This window comes from Stenella coeruleoalba, assembly GCF_951394435.1.
Source record: "Stenella coeruleoalba genome assembly, contig: scaffold_62, whole genome shotgun sequence".
Taxonomy (NCBI): Eukaryota; Metazoa; Chordata; class Mammalia; order Artiodactyla; family Delphinidae; genus Stenella; species Stenella coeruleoalba.
The window spans coordinates 456,707-477,363 of record NW_027646189.1 but is presented as its reverse complement, the minus strand read 5'-3'; the positions used below and the strand labels follow the sequence as shown (position 1 = coordinate 477,363).

Below are 20,657 nucleotides of genomic sequence, written 5' to 3'. Positions count from 1 at the left end.
GAATAGACAAGAGCTACTCCTTGCTCAACGAAATGGCCTCAACACCCCATATTAAACGCCTAAGAATGTACCTGACTAGTAAGTATCTTAAAACCTATGCATTGCTATGTCTCCGAAAGAGAATCAAGCATGTGTACAGGGGCATAAACGCAGCAGTGATAGGATTGGAGCGGTTCGGTGAGCAAATGAAGACCCTTTGAAGTCATATTGCATGGTACCCATTCCACGGGTTTCAACTACCCAGGTTTAAGGTATTCTTCCTTCAGCTAAAACATGCATGTGGAACCTAGAGTATGATCAACCATGTGATCGGGAGACGTGTTCAAATATGTCTCAGTTTTCGTACCCTGGTACTCGGGTGCAACATTCCAGACGCTTTACTAACACTCTCCCGACTTGGAGAGTCAATCCCTTTAACCTCCTGTTTGGCCCAGTTTGCAATTTCTGCGGAAGATGAACAGGAACAGCGAGAACCAATGAGAGGCTAGCTGGAGGTGTCTGGACGGGCAAATTTAACTCTAATTTCCCACCAGGAAGAGGAATTAACCAAAGGCTCAGCGTGCCGTGCCAGAACCAGAGTACGGCCTGAAGCCATCCTGCAGTGTTGCGGCCAGGTCACAAGAAAGAGAGTTGAAGAAAGGAGCTCAGGGGCACTGTAATTCACAAACCTGCAGAGTTATAAATGACAGCTATCGTCCAAAAATATACTGAAGTAAGGCTGCCAAGAGGACTTGAAAGCGGGGCAGAATTGCAGGAAACCGATTTCAGGGGGTAGACTGGAATTGCATTGAAAGCATAGGAAAAGAGGCAGAACGTCCACAATGATGCACTTGGCCAAAAAGGGCGTATGCGTTTTTTCCTGAATATATTCAGGAAAAAACGCATACGCACTTTTTGGGCAAACAAGCAAACTTGCAAAGGAAATCTGCACTACAATGAAGTCTCACTTCCCCCCGGTCAAAAGGGCCATCTGAAAAAAGTGTAAAATCCAGAAAGGCAGGACAGGCCATGGAGAACTGGGAGCCTTGTTATGCTGATGCGCAGGATGTAAATTGCCAACAGACACTCGGGAGAAGTGTATGGTGTTTCCTGAAACATCTAAAAAACAAAGCAACAGAGCCTAGGGCACTTCCACTTATGGTCCTATAGCTTAGGGAAATTAAAATCAAAAAGACACAGCCACCCCAAAGTTTGGGACGCCTCTGTTTACAAGAACCTCGTTTACCGTACAAGTTCAATATCACAGAAAGTGAAAAATGGATAAAGAACTTGTGGTACTTACGTACAATGCAGTATCACTCAGCAATGAAATCTATGTCATCAGGCCCGTAGCAGCATAATGAGTGGATTCAGGTACGATGATTCTAACTGAAATAAGTCACACAGAAAAAGAAACATCATAAGATATCACTAATACACGGAATGTAAACTTGGCTACACAGGAACTGGATTCCAAAACAGAACAGGGTCTCAAATTTAGAACACCAACTTATGCTTGCTTAAGGGGATAGGTGAGTTGGGGTGCTGCATAAAACCAGAGATTGAAATGAGCACAGATAAAGTTCCTTAAGCCAAATATGGAATAGACAAGAGCTACTCCTTGCTCAACGAAATGGACTCAACACCCCATATTAAACGCCTAAGAATGTACCTGACTAGTAAGTATCTTAAAACCTATGGATTGCTATGTCTCCAAAAGAGAATCAAGCGTGTGTACAGGGGCATAAACGCAGCAGTGATAGGATTGGAGAGGTTCGGTGAGCAAATGAAGACCCTTTGAAGTCATACTGCATGGTACCCATTCCACGGGTCTCAACTCTCCAGGTTTAATGTATTCTTCCTTCAGCTAAAACATGCATGTGGAACCTAGAGTATGATCAACCATGTGATCAGGAGACGTGTTCAAATATGTCTCAGTTTTCGTACCCAGGTACTCGGGTGCAACATTCCAGACGCTTTACTAACACTCTCCCGACTTGGAGAGTCAATCCCTTTAACCTCCTGTTTGGCCCAGTTTGCAATTTCTGCGGAAGATGAACAGGAATAGCGAGAACCAATGAGAGACTAGCTGGAGGTGTCTGGACGGGCAAATTTAACTCTCAATTCCCACCAGGAAGAGGAAATATCCAAAGGCTCAGTGTGCCGTGCCGAAAGCAGATTAGGGCCTGAAGCCATCCTGCGGTGTTGCGGCCAGCCCAAAAGAAAGCGAGTTGAAGAAAGGAGCTCAGGGGCACTGTAATTCACAAACCTGCAGAGTTATAAATGACAGCTTTTATCCAAAAATATACTGAAGTAAGGCTGCCAAGAGGACTTGAAAGCGGGGCAGAATTGCAGAAAACCGATTTCAGGAGGTAGACTGGAATTGCATTGAAAGCATAGGAAAAGAGGCAGAACATCCACAATGATGCACTTGGCCAAAAAGGGCGTATGCGTTTTTTCCTGAATATATTCAGGAAAAAACGCATACGCCCTTTTTGGCCAACCAAGCAAGCTTGCAAAGGAAATCTGCACTACAATGAAGTCTCACTTCCACGCGGTCAAAAGGGCCATCTGAAAAAAAGTATAAAATCCAGAAAGGCAGGACAGGCCATGGAGAACTGGGAGCCTTGTTATGCTGATGGGCGGGATGTAAATTGCCAACAGACACTCTGGAGAAGTGTATGGTGTTTCCTGAAACATCTATAAAACAAAGCAACAGAGCCTAGGGCACTTCCACTTATGGACCTATAGCTTAGGGAAGTAAAATCAAAAAGACGCAGCCATCCCAAAGTTTGGGACGCCTCTGTTTACAAGAACCTCGTTTACAGTACAAGTTCAACATTGCAGAAAGTGAAAAATGAATAAAGAAGTTGTGGTATTTACTTACAAAGCAATATCACTCAGCAATGAAATCTATGTCATCAGGCCCTTAGCAGCACAATGAGTGGATTCAGGTATGATGATTCTAACTGAAATAAGTCACACAGAAAAAGAAACATCATAAGATATCAGTAATACACGGAATGTAAACTTGGCTACACAGGAACTGAATTACAGAACAGAACAGGGTCTCAAATTTAGAAAACCAACTTATGCTTGCTTAAGGGTAAAGGTGAGTTGGGGTGCTGCATAAAACCAGAGATTGAAATGAGCACAGATAAAGTTCCTTAAGCCAAATATGGAATAGACAAGAGCTACTCCTTGCTCAACGAAATGGACTCAACACCGCATATTAAACGCCTAAGAATGTACCTGACTAGTAAGTATATTAAAACCTATGGAATGCTATGTCTCCAAAAGTGAATCAAGCGTGTGTAGAGGGGCATAAACGCAGCAGTGATAGGATTGGAGAGGTTCGGTGAGCAAATGAAGACCCTTTGAAGTCATATTGCATGGTACCCATTCCACGGGTCTCAACTCCCCAGGTTTAAGGTATTCTTCCTTCAGCTAAAACATGCATGTGGAACCCAGAGTATGATCAACCGTGTGAACGGGAGACGTGTTCAAATATGTCTCAGTTTTCCTCCCCTGGTACTAGGGTGCAACATTCCAGACGCTTTACTAACACTCTCCCCACTAGGAGAGTCAGCGCCTTTAACCACCTGTTTGGCCCAGTTTCCATTTTCTGCGGAAGATGTACAGGAATAGGGAGAACCAATGAGAGACTAGCTGGAGGTGTCTGGACGGGCAAATTTAACTCTCATTTCCCACCAGGAAGAGGAATTAACCAAAGCCTCAGCGTGCCATGCCGGAAGCACATTAGGGCTTGAAGCCATCCTGCAGTGTTGCGGCCAGCTCACAAGAAAGCGAGTTGAAGAAAGGAGCTCAGGGGCACTGTAATTCACAAACCTGCAGAGTTATAAATGACAGCTATCGTCCAAAAATATACTGAAGTAAGGCTGCCAAGAGGACTTGAAAGCGGGGCAGAGTTGCAGGAAACTGATTTCAGGAGGTAGACTGGAATTGCATTGAAAGCATAGGAAAAGAGGCAGAACGTCCACAATGATGCACTTGGCCAAAAAAGGCATATGCGTTTTTTCCTGAATATATTCAGGAAAAAACGCATACACCCTTTTTGGCCAACCAAGCAAGCTTGCAAAGAAATCTGCACTACAATGAAGTCTCACTTCCCCCCTGTCAAAGGGACCATCTGAAAAAAGTGTAAAATCCAGAAAGGCAGGACAGGCCATGGAGATCTGGGAGCCTTGTTATGCTGATGGGCGGGATGTAAATTGCCAACAGACACTTGGGAGAAGTGTATGGTGTTTCCTGAAACATCTAAAAAAATAAGCAACAGAGCCTAGGGCACTTCCACTTATGGTCCTATAGCTTAGGGAAATTAAAATCAAAAAGACACAGTCACCCCAAAGTATGGAACGGCTCTGTTTACAAGAACCTCGTTTACCGTAGAAGTTCAATATCACAGAAAGTGAAAAATGGATAAAGAACTTGTGGTACTTACGTACAATGCAGTATCACTCAGCAAAGAAATCTATGTCATCAGGCCCATAGCAGCATAATGAGTGGATTCAGGTACGATGATTCTAACTGAAATAAGTCACACAGAAAAAGAAACATCATAAGATATCACTAATACACGGAATGTAAACTTGGCTACACAGGAACTGAATTACAGAACAGAACAGGGTCTCAAATTTACGAAACCAACTTATGCTTGCTTAATGGGAAAGGTGAGTTGGGGTGCTGCATAAAACCAGAGATTGAAATGAGCACAGATAAAGTTCCTTAAGCCAAATATGGAATAGACAAGAGCTACTCCTTGCTCAACGAAATGGACTCAACACCCCATATTAAACGCCTAAGAATGTACCTGACTAGTAAGTATCTTAAAACCTATGGGTTGCTATGTCTCCAAAAGAGAATCAAGTTGTGTACAGGGGCACAAACGCAGCAGTGATAGGATTGGAGAGGTTCGGTGAGCAAATGAAGACCCTTTGAAGTCATATTGCATGGTACCCATTCCAGGGGTCTCAACTCTCCAGGTTTAAGGTATTCTTCCTTCAGCTAAAACATGCATGTGGAACCCAGAGTATGATCAACCATGTGAACGGGAGACATGTTCAAATATGTCTCAGTTTTCCTCCCCTGGTACTCGGGTGCAACATTCCAGACGCTTTACTAACACTCTCCTCTCTTGGAGAGTCAGCGCCTTTAACCTCCTGTTTGGCCCAGTTTGCAATTTCTGCGGAAGATGAACAGGAATAGGGAGAACCAATGAGAGACTAGCTGGAGGTGTCTGGACGGGCAAATTTAACTCTCATTTCCCACCAGGAAGAGGAAATAACCAAAGGCTCAGCGTGCCGTGCCGGAACCAGATTAGGGCCTGAAGCCATCCTGAGGTGTTGCGGCCAGCTCAAAAGAAAGTGAGTTGAAGAAAGGAGCTCAGGGGCACTGTAATTCACAAACCTGCAGAGTTATAAATGACAGCTATCGTCCAAAAATATACTGAAGTAAGGCTGCCAAGAGGACTTGAAAGCGGGGCAGAATTGCAGGAAACCGATTTCAGGAGGTAGACTGGAATTGCATAGAAAGCATAGGAAAAGAGGCAGAACGTCCACAATGATGCACTTGGCCAAAAAGGGCGTATGCGTTTTTTCCTGAATATATTCAGGAAAAAACGCATACGCCCTTTTTGGCCAACCAAGCAAGCTTGCAAAGGAAATCTGCACTACAATGAAGTCTCACTTCCCCCGGTCAAAAGGGCCATCTGAAAAAAGTGTAAAATCCAGAAAGGCAGGACAGGCCATGGAGAACTGGGAGCCTTGTTATGCTGATGGGCGGGATGTAAATTGCCAACAGACACTCGGGAGAAGTGTATGGTGTTTCCGGAAACATCTAAAAAACAAAGCAACAGAGCCTAGGGCACTTCCACTTATGGTCCTATAGCTTAGGGAAATTAAAATCAAAAAGACACAGCCACCCCAAAGTTTGGGACGCCTCTGTTTACAAGAACCTCGTTTACAGTACAAGTTCAATATCACAGAAAGTGAAAAATGGATAAAGAACTTGTGGTACTTACATACAATGCAGTATCACTCAGCAATGAAATCTATGTCATCAGGCCCATAGCAGCATAATGAGTGGATTCAGGTACGATGATTCTAACTGAAATAAGTCACACAGAAAAAGAAACATCATAAGATATCACTAATACACGGAATGTAAACTTGGCTACACAGGAACTGAATTCCAAAACAGAACAGGGTCTCAAATTTAGAAAACCAACTTATGCTTGCTTAAGGGGAAAGGTGAGTTGGGGTGCTGCATAAAACCAGAGATTGAAATGAGCACAGATAAAGTTCCTTAAGCCAAATATGGAATAGACAAGAGCTACTCCTTGCTCAACGAAATGGACTCAACACCCCATATTAAACGCCTAAGAATGTACCTGACTAGTAAGTATCTTAAAACCTATGGATTGCTATGTCTCCAAAAGAGAATCAAGCATGTGTACAGGGGCATAAACGCAGCAGTGATAGGATTGGAAAGGTTCGGTGAGCAAATGAAGACCCTTTGAAGTCATATTGCATGGTACCCATTCCACGGGTTTCAATTACCCAGGTTTAAGGTATTCTTCCTTCAGCTAAAACATGCATGTGGAACCCAGAGTATGATCAACCGTGTGAACGGGAGACGTGTTCAAATATGTCTCAGTTTTCGTACCCTGGTACTCGGGTGCAACATTCCAGACGCTTTACTAACACTCTCCCCACTTGGAGAGTCAGTGCCTTTAACCTCCTGTTTGGCCCAGTTTGCAATTTCTGCGGAAGATGAACAGGAATAGGGAGAACCAATGAGAGACTAGCTGGAGGTGTCTGGACGGGCAAATTTAACTCTCATTTCCCACCAGGAAGAGGAAATAACCAAAGGCTCAGCATGCCGTGCCGGAACCAGATTAGGGCCTGAAGCCATCCTGCGGTGTTGTGGCCAGCTGAAAAGAAAGCGAGTTGAAGAAAGGAGCTCAGGGGCACTGTAATTCACAAACCTGCAGAGTTATAAATGACAGCTATCGTCCAAAAATATACTGAAGTAAGCCTGCCAAGAGGACTTGAAAGGGGGGCAGAATTGCAGGAAACCGATTTCAGCAGGTAGACTGGAATTGCATTTAAAGCATAGGAAAAGAGGCAGAACGTCCACAATGATGCACTTGGCCAAAAAGGGCGTATGCGTTTTTTCCTGAATATATTCAGGAAAAAACGCATACGCCCTTTTTGGCCAACCAAGCAAGCTTGCAAAGGAAATCTGCACTACAATGAAGTCTCACTTCCACAAGGTCAAAAGGGCCACCTGAAAAAAGTGTAAAATCCAGAAAGGCAGGACAGGCCATGGAGAACTGGGAGCCTTGTTATGCTGATGGGCGGGATGTAAATTGCCAACAGCCACTCGGGAGAAGTGTATGGTGTTTCCTGAAACATCTAAAAAACAAAGCAACAGAGCCTAGGGCACTTCCACTTATGGTCCTATAGCTTAGGGAAATGAAAATCAAAAAGACACAGCCACCCCAAAGTTTGGGACGGCTCTGTTTACAAGAACCTCGTTTACAGTACAAGTTCAATATCGCAGAAAGTGAAAAATGGATAAAGAACTTGTGGTACTTACGTACAATGCAATATCTCTCAGCAATGACATCTATATCATCAGGCCCGTAGCAGCATAATGAGTGGATTCAGGTATGATGATTCTAACTGAAATAAATCACACAGAATAAAAACATCATAAGATATCACTAATACACGGAATGTGAACTTGGCTACACATTAACTGAGTTACAAAACAGAACAGGGTCTCAAGTTTAGAAAACCAACTTATGTTTGCTTAAGGGGGAAGGTGAGTTGGGGTGCTGCATAAAACCAGAGTTTGAAATTAGCACAGATACCGTTCCATAAGCCAAATATGTAATAGACAAGACCTACCCCTTGCTCAACAAAATGGACTCAACAATGAGGTATCACCTCACACCTGATAGAATGGGCATCATCAGAAAATTTACAAACAAAAATGCTGGAAAGGGTGTGGAGAAAAGGAACACTCTTCCACTATTGTTGGGAATATAAATTGATACAGTCACTATGGAGAACAATATGGAGTTTCTTAAGAAACTAACAATAGAATTACCATATGATACAGCAATCCCAGTTCTGGACATATACCCAGACAAAACCATAAATCAAAAAGAGACATTCACCGCAATGTTCATTGCATCACTATTTACAATATCGAGGTAATGGAAGCAATCTAAATGCCCACAGACAGACGAATGCATAAAGCTGTGGTACATATATAAAATGGAATATTACTAAGCCACGAAAAGGAATGAAATTGGGTCATTTGTAGAGACGTCAATGGATCTAGAGACTGTCATACAGAGTGAAGTAAGTCAGAAAGAGAAAAACAAATCTTGTATATTCATGCATATATGTGGAACCTAGAAAAACTGTACAGATTAACCATTTTGCAAGGCATAAATAGAGCAACAGATGTAGACAACAAACGTATGGACAACAAGGGGGGAAAGCTGTTGGGGGGGTGGTGGTGGGAGGAGTTGAGAGACTGGGATTGGCATGTATACATTTATATGTATAAAATAGATAACCAATAAGAACCTGCTGTATAAAAATATAAAATAAAATTCAAAATTAAAAAGAAATAAAATTTAAAAAATAAAACAGAAAAAACAATTATTCTCTTCACATACATGTATTTATATGAATAAATTATTTCCATGCTTATATCTGTAAATACAAAAAAGAGGAATAAAACCTACCTTGAATCAAAAACGAAAAAGAGAAAAAAAACACAGAACCCACCAGTTCCACAGAGGAAAACCGTATCAGGGCACTTGCTCCAGTTGTAAACAATTCTGAAGTTGGTCAGTGGTGGGGAATCGTCTCCCATTCAGCCAGCAGCCCCCACGCAACAAGCGTCCTCATTGCAAAGCTGGGGCACCGTGCCGAGGCATCTGTGAGTAAACGTGAGCTGAGCCCCAGGCCAGTTGCTGCTGAACTATTCCCACCCGTCCCAGGTAAAACACCTGAATATATACAAGGACTTGAAAGCCTAGAGGAAGGGCCATAGAGCCACACGAGTGACAGCATGCCGGCCGACTTGGTGCCTGCAGGCCAGCCAGGATGGTCCTGGCCCTGGGTGCTCTTCTGGAAGATTTCCATTTCCCTGCCTGAGATACCCGTCCTGTCCCTGCCCCCACTGCTTTTTTCCTTCCTCACCTCTGCCCAGGGAGAAATTCCAGCAGCAGGTATGGGTGACACATCCTCTTCTTTAGCAGGTGGCAGCATGGCAACTGCTGCAGAAAGTCCAGCAGAGCCCCACTCACACTGGGCCACCCACAAAGCTGTGGCCTCTCACTCCCTCCCACCAGCCCAGCCCCGAGACTGCTGACAGGGCAGAGAAAATGGCGTCAGGCACTGCAGGGGCTCTTGCTGCCTGGAGTGGTATTTATATTGATCTCAACCCAGGCACACCTGGGGAGGGCTGGCCGGCACGGTAAGGCTGCCCAGCTCAGCCAATCATCACCCCTCAGGGGCTCACAGTTGCAGAAAATGGAACTTGCTAAACCGGCCAGGTCCAAGGAACAGGTGTGGGCTCCTGAGAGTCAGGATAGACAAGGGGCTGCAGCTTTGGCTTGTTTTCTAATCATTTTATCTGGCCCATGAGTGGGAGACAACTTCAAGAAAACCCTCTCCTAATGAGAGGAAACCAGGAGTCAGGGAGAGGAGGGGTGGGTGGTGGTTGGAGACAGAGGCCTGGTGCCCCGGGTGCAGTGGAAGTCTCTGGAAGACCAGGTGGAAGGAGGCCACACAGAGTGATGCCCAGGGTCACAGACCTGTCGCAGCTGCTGTTTGTTAGTTCAAGTCCTGCTCTGAGGTGCTCTGTGTCAGCTCTGAGCGACAGGTGAGCTGGGGGTGCTCTGCAATGAGGGCTATGTGCACAGTTCCTGTGTGCCCAGCCCTGCCACGGTACCTGCAAGGGTAGCTCTGTATCCTGGGAGGGGCCTGACCACGAGAGCCCCGTGGGCTGGGGTGGGGGTGGGGTACCTGCCCAGGTGAGCTCCATATTCTGGGATTGGTCTGACCACGAGAGCCCCATGGGCTGCTGGGGACCTGGTAAAGGATGTCAGGACAGTCAGTGAAGCCACCGAGGATATACCTCCAGTTGCTCCTAATTCCTACACCCTGCTGGTCATTCTACCAACCACCAGGACATGGTATTCTGTATTAGTCTTCAATGATGCCTTCTTTTGCATTCCATTAGTCCCAGAGTCACAAGAAATTTTGGCTTGTGAGTGGCAGGACTCAACATACAACTAAAACAATACTTCCGGGCCGTCTTGCCCCAAAGGTGCAAAAATTCCCACACCATCTTTGGGGAAAGCTTAGCTAAAGACCTAAAAGTTCTACCTCTGGAAAAGGAAATCCTCCTTCAGTACGCAGACGACATTCTGATCGCCAGCCCTACTAAGGAGGCCTCTGAACTACCAAGCCAATAAAGGATAGAAGTTGTCCAAGAAAAAGCTCAAATATCACAGACTGTGGTGACCTGCCTGGGCTTCATTCTCACAGAAGGTCGGAGAAGCCCATCCCAGGAAAGGGAAGAAACCATTTTCAGCCTTACCCCTTTCTAAAACTAGAAGACAGCTTAGGGGTTCCTGGGGAGGCCAGGGTTTGCTGCTTCTGGATCCCTAACTACAGTCTACTAGCTGGGTCTCTATATGAAACACTGAAAGGAAAAGATGATGATCCTTTTGAATAGAATCCAGAAGTGACCTTTCAAGAATGGAAAGAGCAGTCAATTCAGACCCTTGCCATGGAACTCCCTAATTTAGCTAAACCCTTTGACCTTTACATTCCCGGTGAAAGGTGAATCGCCATTGGAGAATTAGTGCAAAAACTGGGACCACTTGAAATGGAACAATGCAAGAATGCCATCCAGGTAGGATAAACTACGGTCACCAAGGGGCTTGGCCCACTGCCACATCTGGCCAAGATACTGGCGGTATCTAAAAACCTGGAAATCAGCAGCCCAAAAGGCCACCTCCCTCCTAAGGGAAAAGGACCCCACGTGGTGATCCTAACCACCAACCATGCCCTGAAGTTGCAGGGTTCGCTCCGTGGGCACACCAACCTCGAGTGAGGAGGCCCTCCAACTCCATCATCCAGAGAGATAACCAGGGGCAACAGGGCACCATGACGACTCGTGTGAACATCACTTGACCTGGAGTTTCTCTCATAAAACAACAAGAGTGTGTCCCAAAAGAGTAGACTACTGCTTGCAGGACTTACTGCACCCAGAGGGGAGCTAATAATCTTGGCGGGGGAACCGTATATCACACTGTCACCATAGAAAAGCCTACAGACACTGTGCTGATGGTGGCCAATAAGACCGGCTGGACTCCTGTTTACTTCAAAAGGCTGTTGACTCAGTGGCCATCATGGTCCTTGATCACCACTGACCCTGGACTGTCTGGGAGTGGAGCGGGCAGGGCTCTGACACCTGGTGCTGTTTGTACATTAATTCAGAGGCCTAATTGAAGAAAGCGCAGACTACTGGTCAGAGCATCTAGGCTGGCAGAAACGGTCAGCCTAAGGTGGCCAAACAAATGTGGGGCGGGGTGAAACCGGCCCCCACAGCGTCTCTGCACATCTCTTTCCTGGACCCTTAAAGGTCATTAGAATCTATAACACTTCCAATGCTGGTGCTCAGGTGGACGAGCAGGGAGGCAGGGGTCCTGGGGACAATCAACGTCACCTGGAGGCTGCTGGGGAGAAGCTCTGACCCTCACCCCCGGGTATGAGGGCTCCCAACTCAGCACTCAGCAGTTACAGAAGAAGGGTCTGCACCCTCAGCACTCCAAGAATGAGGAACGGGACAAAAGGCAGAGGAGGGGTTTGTCCCCAGCAAAGCCCATTAAAAATCCCTGGGAGATAAAAATAGAATCTGGGCAATAAAGTCAAGTCTAACCTTTTTTATCCTTTGTGCTTTGTCTAATTTCATGTGCTCCTAGGGTCCCGCATGCAGAGGTTCCACACCCGGCACTTCAGACCAGATTTCCTAGTGCAGAATGGCTGGGTCGACACCTCAGCTCCTGGGGCCCAGTGCAGACTCCGCGATATAGAGCCTGAGCTGCAGCCAACCCCGCCCTCGAGAGCTCCGCCCCCTCCCTCCCACTGACTCTGACAGGATCTCTACACAGCAGCCCAGCCCACAGCCCACGGGGTAGTGCATGCTCTCACCTCTCCATTCTCTGATCAAAATATAAAGTTTCCTTTGCTTGTGAACCAAACTCAGTCTCAATCTGTTGGCCCCAATGACACTGGGCAGGGGGACACTTGTTGGGGTCCACTCTGGAGGATCAGTAACAGAAATTGAGACTATTGTAACCTCAATGAACAGATGTGTGAGCCAAACTGTAGTTAACATAGAACAGTGTATAAGGCTCGGGTAAAATAAGATGTTTCTAACACTTCCATTTGATATTTCCATCACTTTATTATAAGCAAGTTCAGTGAAAAGGTTTGTCTTATTTGTCAGGTCAATATTAGAGAAACGAAGTGATTTCTTTCCAAGGATGTACATCTAATAATCTTGGTTAAACCTTCAATCTTGTTTTAAATGCTTTTCCATTGAAAATGATACCTCTCTTTCAGCTCCCCCATTTCTGAGAAGTATAAAATCTTATAATTTATTATTACCAAAGGGGAAAGGTGGGAGGAGGGATAAATTAACAGTTTGGGATTAACACATACACACTGCTATGTATAAAATAGATCATCAACAAGGAACTACTGTATAGCACAGGGAACTACACTCAACATTTTGCAATAACCTATAAGGGGAAATAATCTGAAAAAGAATAGATATTTTTATTGACATCATCTATCAATGACAGTTAAAGTGTAACCTAAGGGAAGCTGGTGGTGAGTGCTTCTGACCCTGAAGACTTCAATCATCTAAAGTTTGGACTCTGCCTACTTCCCAAGGCCCTTAATGAACATATGTGTAGCCGTAGCTTAAAAAATTCCCCAGTTTGGGTTTCGGGGAGACACTGATTTTGAAAAAGCCCTGGTGTTCTCCTTACATGAATGGGACTCTTCCTACTGCTAAAACATGTCTGTCACACCCAGAGGATGGTATACCGTCTGATCGGGAAGAGTTTGGAAAAGGCATCTCATCTCCTCATCTCCTGGTGCTCGGGTTCACCCCTCCAGCGTCTTTACTAACAGTCTCCCCACTTGGAGATGTCAGCACTGTCAACATCCTGTTGCGTACAGTTTGGAATTTGTCCAGAGGATGAAGCGGAAGGATGAGGAACAATGAGAGACAAGTCCTAGGTGTTCAGACAGGCACATGTCACTCTAATTTCCAATCAGGAAGACGAATTGACCAAAGGCTAGGGTTGCCCATGGAAACAGTATAGGGCTTGAGGAAATCCTGCTGCTTTGTGGCCAGTTCCCATAAACACAAGTTGAACAATGGAACTCAGGGGCAGTAAAATTCACGAAACTGCAGAGTTGAAAATATCCATCACTGAAAAATGTCTTGAGGAAAGTCAGAGAAAAGGACTTGTAAGCAAGGGAGAATGGCAGGAAAGGGATTTGAGGAGGTAGAAAGGACTCGCCATTAAGCACAAGAAAAGGAGCTGAACATTGCCAACATTGCAGTTGGCCAAAAAGGGTGTATGCGTTTTTTTCTGTATATATTCAAGAAAAGGGCATACACTTTTTTAGCCAACCAAACAGGTGGGCACTGGAAGTCAATACTACAAAACATATCACTTCGCATCAGTCAGAAGAGCCATCCTCATAAAGCGTAAACAACAGAAATGCAGGACAGGGCAACGAGAAGAGGGAGCCCTGTGAGACTTATAGTGGAAATGTATATTGCCAACGGCCATTCTGGAGAAGTGTATTGTGTTTACTAAAGCATCTAAAAAATGAGCTACAGAGCATAGGGCACTTGCACTCATGGGTGTATATCTTGGGAAAAACAAAAATCGAGAGGACACAGGCACCCCAATGTTTACCCCCTCTCTGTTTAAAAGATCCTCAACTAGGATATAACTTAAATGTCTCTGGAGGGAAAAAATGGATAGAGATGTGGTACTTAGGTAGAGTGGAATATTATTCAGCCTGGAAATCAATGAAATATGGCCAGTTGTAACAACTCCGGAGGAGTTATGTATGATCATTCTAAGTGACATAATTCAAAAAGAAAAAGACACATATCATAAGATATCACTTAAAGGTGGAATCCAAAATGGCTACACATGAAATAAATTACAAAACAAAAACATAGTCAAATATGTAGAAAACACGCATAAGGCTGCTAAACGGGAAAGGTGGGGAGGGGTGAGGCATCATCCAGGAGGTTGAAATTAGCAAAGATACCATTCCAAATACCAAACTGATAATCAACAAGGCCTACACGGTAGCTAAAAGAACTGCACTCAGCACACTCAAGTCACCGGAAAAGAATATATACGACTGGTAAGAATCTGAAAAAGAATTTATTGATGTCTCTCTGTACGTGAATCAAGTGGATGTACAGCAGCAAGAAACAGAGCTCTGAAAATCAGCTGTAACCAATATAGTAATAAATTGAAAAAAATAAATGACAGAGAGACAGAGAAAACCTCTTACAACTTTTCCTCAGGGACGGTGATGCAACATGGATTGAACACATCTAGACCCACAGCAGGATGAGACATAAGGCTGGAAACTGCGCTAAGAGAAATGTGAGGTTGGGTGAGGAAATGCACACCCTTTAAAGTAATACTACCTGGTGCCCATTCAATGGGTCCCAAATCTGCAGGTTCAAGGGATCTTCCTACAGCTAAAACATGCATGGAAAACCCAGAGGACTGTACACCATGTGATCGGGAGATGTGTCTAAAATGCAGCTCATTTATCCTCTCCTGGTGCTCCTGTTCACCATTCCAGCGACGTTACTTAGAATCTCCCCACTTGGAGAATCAGCACATTTCAACTTCTGTTTCACACATTTTGCAAATTGTGAGGAGGATGAACGGGAAGAGGGGGAACCAATGAGAGAATAGTTGTAGGGGGTTGGACGGGCACATATCAATCTAATTTCCCATTAAGAATAAGAATTGAAAAAGGGCTCAGATCGCCTCGCCGGAGCCAAAATAGGGCCTGAAGCAATCCTGCGGGTTTGAGGCCAGCTCACAAAAGAGCAACTTAAAAAATGGAGCTCAGGGTCACTGCAATTCACAAACCTGCAGAGTTATAAATGAAAACTAACGTCCAAAAATATGTTGAGGTAAGGCAAAGAAGAGGATCTGAATGCAAGACAGAATTGCAAGAAACAGATTTCAAGAGATAGATTGGACTCATCTTTAAAGCACATGAAAAGCGGCAGAATTTCGACAATGATGCAGTTGGCCCAAAAGGGCATATGCGTTTTTCCTGATTATATCCAGGAAAAAACGCATACGCACTTTATGGGAAGGAAGCCCATATGGGCAAGCAAGCAATGCAAATGTGCACAACAAAGAAGTCTCATTTCCCTCCGGTCAAAAGAGCCATCCTAAAAAATTGTAAAAACCAGAAATGCAGGACAGGCCATGGAGAACAGGGAGCCTTTATACGCTGATGGGCAGTGTGTGAACTGCCGAGAGCCACTCTGGAGAAGTGTATGGTGGTTCCTAAATCATCTAAAAAACAGAGCTACAGAGCATAGGACACTTCCAATCATGGGAGTATATCTAGGGAAGTCTAAAAATCAACAAGAAACAAGCACACCACAGTTTAGGGCTACTCTGTTTACAAGAACCTCAACTTCAGTACACCTTAAATATCCCAGGAAAGAGAACAATGGATAAAGAAGATGTGGTACTTATGTACAACGGAATATCTCTTCACCATGAAATCAATATAATAAGGCTAGTAGAAGGATAAAGAGTGGATTTAGGTCCGATAATACTACTTGAAATAAGTCAAACAGAAAAAGAAACATATCATAAGATATCACCTATAGAGGGAGGGTAAATATGGCTGCACAAGAAATGAATTACAGAACAGAACAGTGTCTCACATTTAGAAAACACACTTATGTCAGCTTAAGGAGAAAGGAGAGGTGGGGTGATGCATAAAACCAGAGTTTGAAATTAGCACAGATACCGTTCAATAAACCAAATAGGTATTAGACAAGATCTACACCTTGCTCAATGAACTGGCCTCAACACACCCTATACACCACAGAGAAATATATCTGAGTAATAAGAGTCTTAAAACCCATGTATTGATATATCTCCATAAGGGAATCAAGTGTGTGCAGAGCAGCACAAACACAGCAGTGAAAATGAGCTAAACCCCATTATAGAAATAAATTTTAAAAACAAAACGCAGAAACAATGAAAGAGAGAAAAATTCTTACAAAATTCGCTCAGGGGCTGTGATGCAACCTGGATTGACCACATATAAACCCACAGCTGGATAAGACATAAGGCTGGACACTTGGGGCTGAGAGGATTGGTGAGCTTTGGTGAGCAACTGCCGAAAGTTTAATGCAATACTTCATGCTGCTCATTCCAAGGGTCCCAACACTCCAGGTTGAAGGGAATCTTCCTACAGCTAAACCATGCTTGGGAAACCCAGCGACTGGTATACCATATGATCGGGAAAGGTTTCTAAAACGCACCTCATTTTTCCTCTCCTGGGGCTCCGGATCGACATTCCAGCTGCTTTACTAACAACATCCCCACAAGGAGAGTCAATGCCTTTAAGTTCTGGTATCGCACAGTCTGCAGTTAGTGCGGAGGATGAATGGGAATAGAGGGAACCAGCGAGAAACTAGCTGTAGCGGTTTCAATGGGCACATGTCACTCTAATTTCACATCAGTAAGAAGAATTAACCAAAGGCAGAGCAAGGTGCCCCAGAAGAATAGGGCCTGAAGGAATCCTGTGGTTATGAGGCAAGATCACAAAAATAAGAGCTGAAAAATGGAGCTAAGGACCACTGCAATTCAAAAACCTGCAGAGTTATAAAGGCCAACTACTTTCAAAAAATATACTGAGGTAACGCTATGAAGAGTCAATGAAAGCAAGGCAGAATTGCAGGAAACCGATTTCAGGAGGTAGACTGGAATTGCATTGAAAACATATGAAGAAAGTCAGAACCTCGACAATGATGCACTTGGCCAAAAAAGGCGTATGCGTTTTTTCCTGAATATATTCAGGAAAAAACGCATACGCCGTTTTTGGCCAACCAAGCAAGCTTGCAAAGGAAATCTGCACTACAATGAAGTCTCACTTCCCCCCGGTCAAAAGGGCCATCTGAAAAAAGTGTAAAATCCAGAAAGGCAGGACAGGCCATGGAGAACTGGGAGCCTTGTTATGCTGATGGGCGGGATGTAAGTTGCCAACAGCACCTGGGAGAAATGTATGGTGTTTCCTGAAATATCTAAAAAACAAAGCAACAGAGCCTAGGGCACTTCCACTTATGGTCCTATAGCTTAGGGAAATTAAAATCAAAAAGACACAGCCACCCCAAAGTTTGGGACGCCTCTGTTTACAAGAACCTCGTTTACGGGACAAGTTCAATATCGCAGAAAGTGAAAACTGGATGAAGAAGTTGTGGTACTTACGTACAATGCAATATCACTCAGCAATGAAATCTATGTCATCAGGCCCATAGCAGCATAATGAGTGGATTCAGGTATGATGATTCTAACTGAAATAAGTCACACAGAAAAAGAACCATCATAAGATATCACTAATACACGGAATGTAAACTTGGCTACACAGGAACTGAATTACAAAACAGAACAGGGTCTCAAATTTAGAAAACTAACCTATGCTTGCTTAAGGGGAAAGGTGAGTTGGGGTGCTGCATAAAACCAGAGATTGAAATGAGCACAGATAAAATTCCTTAAGCCAAATATGGAATAGACAAGAGCTACTCCTTGCTCAATGAAATGGACTCAACACCCCATATTAAACGCCTAAGAATGTACCTGACTAGTAAGTATCTTAAAACCTATGGATTGCTATGTCTCTGAAAGAGAATCAAGCGTGTGTACAGGGGCATAAACGCAGCAGTGATAGGATTGGAGAGGTTCGGTGAGCAAATGAAGACCCTTTGAAGTCATATTGCATGGTACCCATTCCACGGGTCTCAACTCTCCAGTTTTAAGGGATTCTTCCTTCAGCTAAAACATGCATGTGGAACCCAGAGTATGATCAACCGTGTGATCGGGAGACGTTTTCAAATATGTCTCAGTTTTCATACCCTGGTACTCGGGGGCAACATTCCAGACGCTTTACTAACACTCTCCCGACTTGGAGAGTCAGTGCCTTTAACCTCCTGTTTGGCCCAGTTTGCAATTTCTGCGGAAGATGAACAGGAATAGGGAGAACCAATGAGAGACTAGTTGGAGGTGTCTGGACGGGCAAATTTAACTCTCTTTTCCCACCAGGCAGAGGAATTAACCAAAGGCTCAGCATGCCGTGCCGGAACCAGATTAGGGCCTGAAGCCATCCTGCGGTGTTGCGGCCAGCTCACAAGAAAGCGAGTTGAAGAAAGGAGCTCAGGGGCACTGTAATTCACAAACCTGCAGAGTTATAAATGACAGCTATCGTCCAAAAATATACTGAAGTAAGGCTGCCAAGAGGACTTGAAAGCGGGGCAGAATTGCAGGAAACCGATTTCAGGAGGTAGACTGGAATTGCATTGAAAGCATAGGAAAAGAGGCAGAACGTCCACAATGATGCACTTGGCCAAAAAGGGCGTATGCGTTTTTTCCTGAATATATTCAGGAAAAAACGCATACGCCCTTTTTGGCCAACCAAGCAAGCTTGCAAAGGAAATCTGCACTACAATGAAGTCTCACTTCCCCCCAGTCAAAACGGTCATCTGAAAATAGTGTAAAATCCAGAAAGGCAGGACAGGCCATGGAGAACTGGGAGCCTTGTTATGCTCATGGGCGGGATGTAAATTGCCAACAGACACTCGGGAGAAGTGTATGGTGTTTCCTGAAACATCTATAAAACAAAGCAACAGAGCCTTTGGCACTTCCACTTATGGTCCTATAGCTTAGGAAAGTAAAATCAAAAAGACACAGCCACCCCAAAGTTTGGAACGGCTCTGTTTACAAGAACCTCGTTTACAGTACAAGTTCAACATCGCAGAAAGTGAAAAATGGATAAAGAAGTTGTGGTACTTACTTACAAAGCAATATCACTCAGCAATGAAATCTATGTCATCAGGCCCGTAGCAGCATAATGAGTGGATTCAGGTACAATGATTCTAACTGAAATAAGTCACACAGAAAAAGAAACATCATAAGATATCACTAATACACGGAATGTAAACTTGGCTACACAGGAACTGAATTCCAAAACAGAACAGGGTCTCTAATTTAGAAAACCAACTTATGCTTGCTTAAGGGGAAAGGTGAGTTGTGGAGCTGCATAAAACCAGAGATTGAAATGAGCACAGATAAAGTTCCTTAAGCCAAATATGGAATAGACAAGAGCTATTCCTTGCTCAAGGAAATGGACTCAACAACCCATATTAAACGCCTAAGAATGTACCTTACTAGTAAGTATCTTAAAACCTAAGGATTGCTATGTCTCCAAAAGAGAATCAAGCATGTGTACAGGGGCATAAACGCAGCAGTGATAGGATTGGAGAGGTTCGGTGAGCAAATGAAGACCCTTTGAAGTCATATTGCATGGTACCCATTCCACAGGTCTCAACTCTCCAGGTTTAAGGTATTCTTCCTTCAGCTAAATCATGCATGTGGAACCTAGAGTATGATCAACCATGTGATCGGGAGACGTGTTCAAATATGTCTCAGTTTTCGTACCCTGGTACTCGGGTGCAACATTCCAGACGCTTTACTAACACTCTCGCGACTTGGAGAGTCAGTCCCTTTAACCTCCTGTTTGGCCCAGTTTGCAATTTATGCGGAAGATGAACAGGAATAGCGAGAAACAATGAGATACTATCTGGAGGTGTCTGGACGTGTAAATTTAACTCTCATTTCCCACCAGGAAGAGGAATTAACCAAAGGCTCAGCGTGCGGTGCCGGGACCAGATTAGGGCCTGAAGCCATCCTGCGGTGTTGCGGCCAGGTCACAAGAAAGCGAGTTGAAGAAAGGAGCTCAGGGGCACTGTAATTCACAAACCTGCAGAGTTATAAATGACAGCTATCGTCCAAAAATATACTGAAGTAAGGCTGCCAAGAGGACTTGAAAGCGGGGCAGAATTGCAGGAAACCGATTTCAGGAGGTAGACTGGAATTGCATTGAAAGCATAGGAAAAGAGGCAGAACGTCCACAATGATGCACTTGGCCAAAAAGGGCGTATGCGCTTTTTCCTGAATATATTCAGGAAAAAACGCATACGCCCTTTTTGGCCAACCAAGCAAGCTTGCAAAGGAAATCTGCACTACAATGAAGTCTCACTTCCCTCTGGTCAAAAGGGCCTTCTGAAAAAAGTGTAAAATCCAGAAAGGCAGGACAGGCCATGGAGAACTGGGAGCCTTGTTATGCTGACGGGCGGGATGTAAATTGCCAACAGACACTCGGGAGAAGTGTATGGTGTTTCCTGAAACATCTAAAAAACAAAGCAACAGAGCCTAGGGCACTTCCACTTATGGTCCTATAGCTTAGGGAAAT

General features: G+C 44.4%; 1 long non-coding RNA gene across 6 annotated transcripts in view; it reads right to left on the bottom strand.

Moving 5' to 3' along the window:
* LOC307181269 overlaps positions 1–20,657 on the bottom strand; it is a 1,277,915-nt gene that overhangs the window by 859,023 nt on the left and 398,235 nt on the right. The window contains exon 1 of one of the 6 annotated variants that reach the window (XR_013826276.1): positions 17,621–17,652. The exons of the other annotated variants lie outside the window; for them this stretch is intronic. This is a non-coding gene — a long non-coding RNA (uncharacterized lncRNA). Of the gene's footprint in view, positions 1–17,620; positions 17,653–20,657 lie in introns of those variants that run through there. 6 annotated transcript variants of the gene reach the window in all.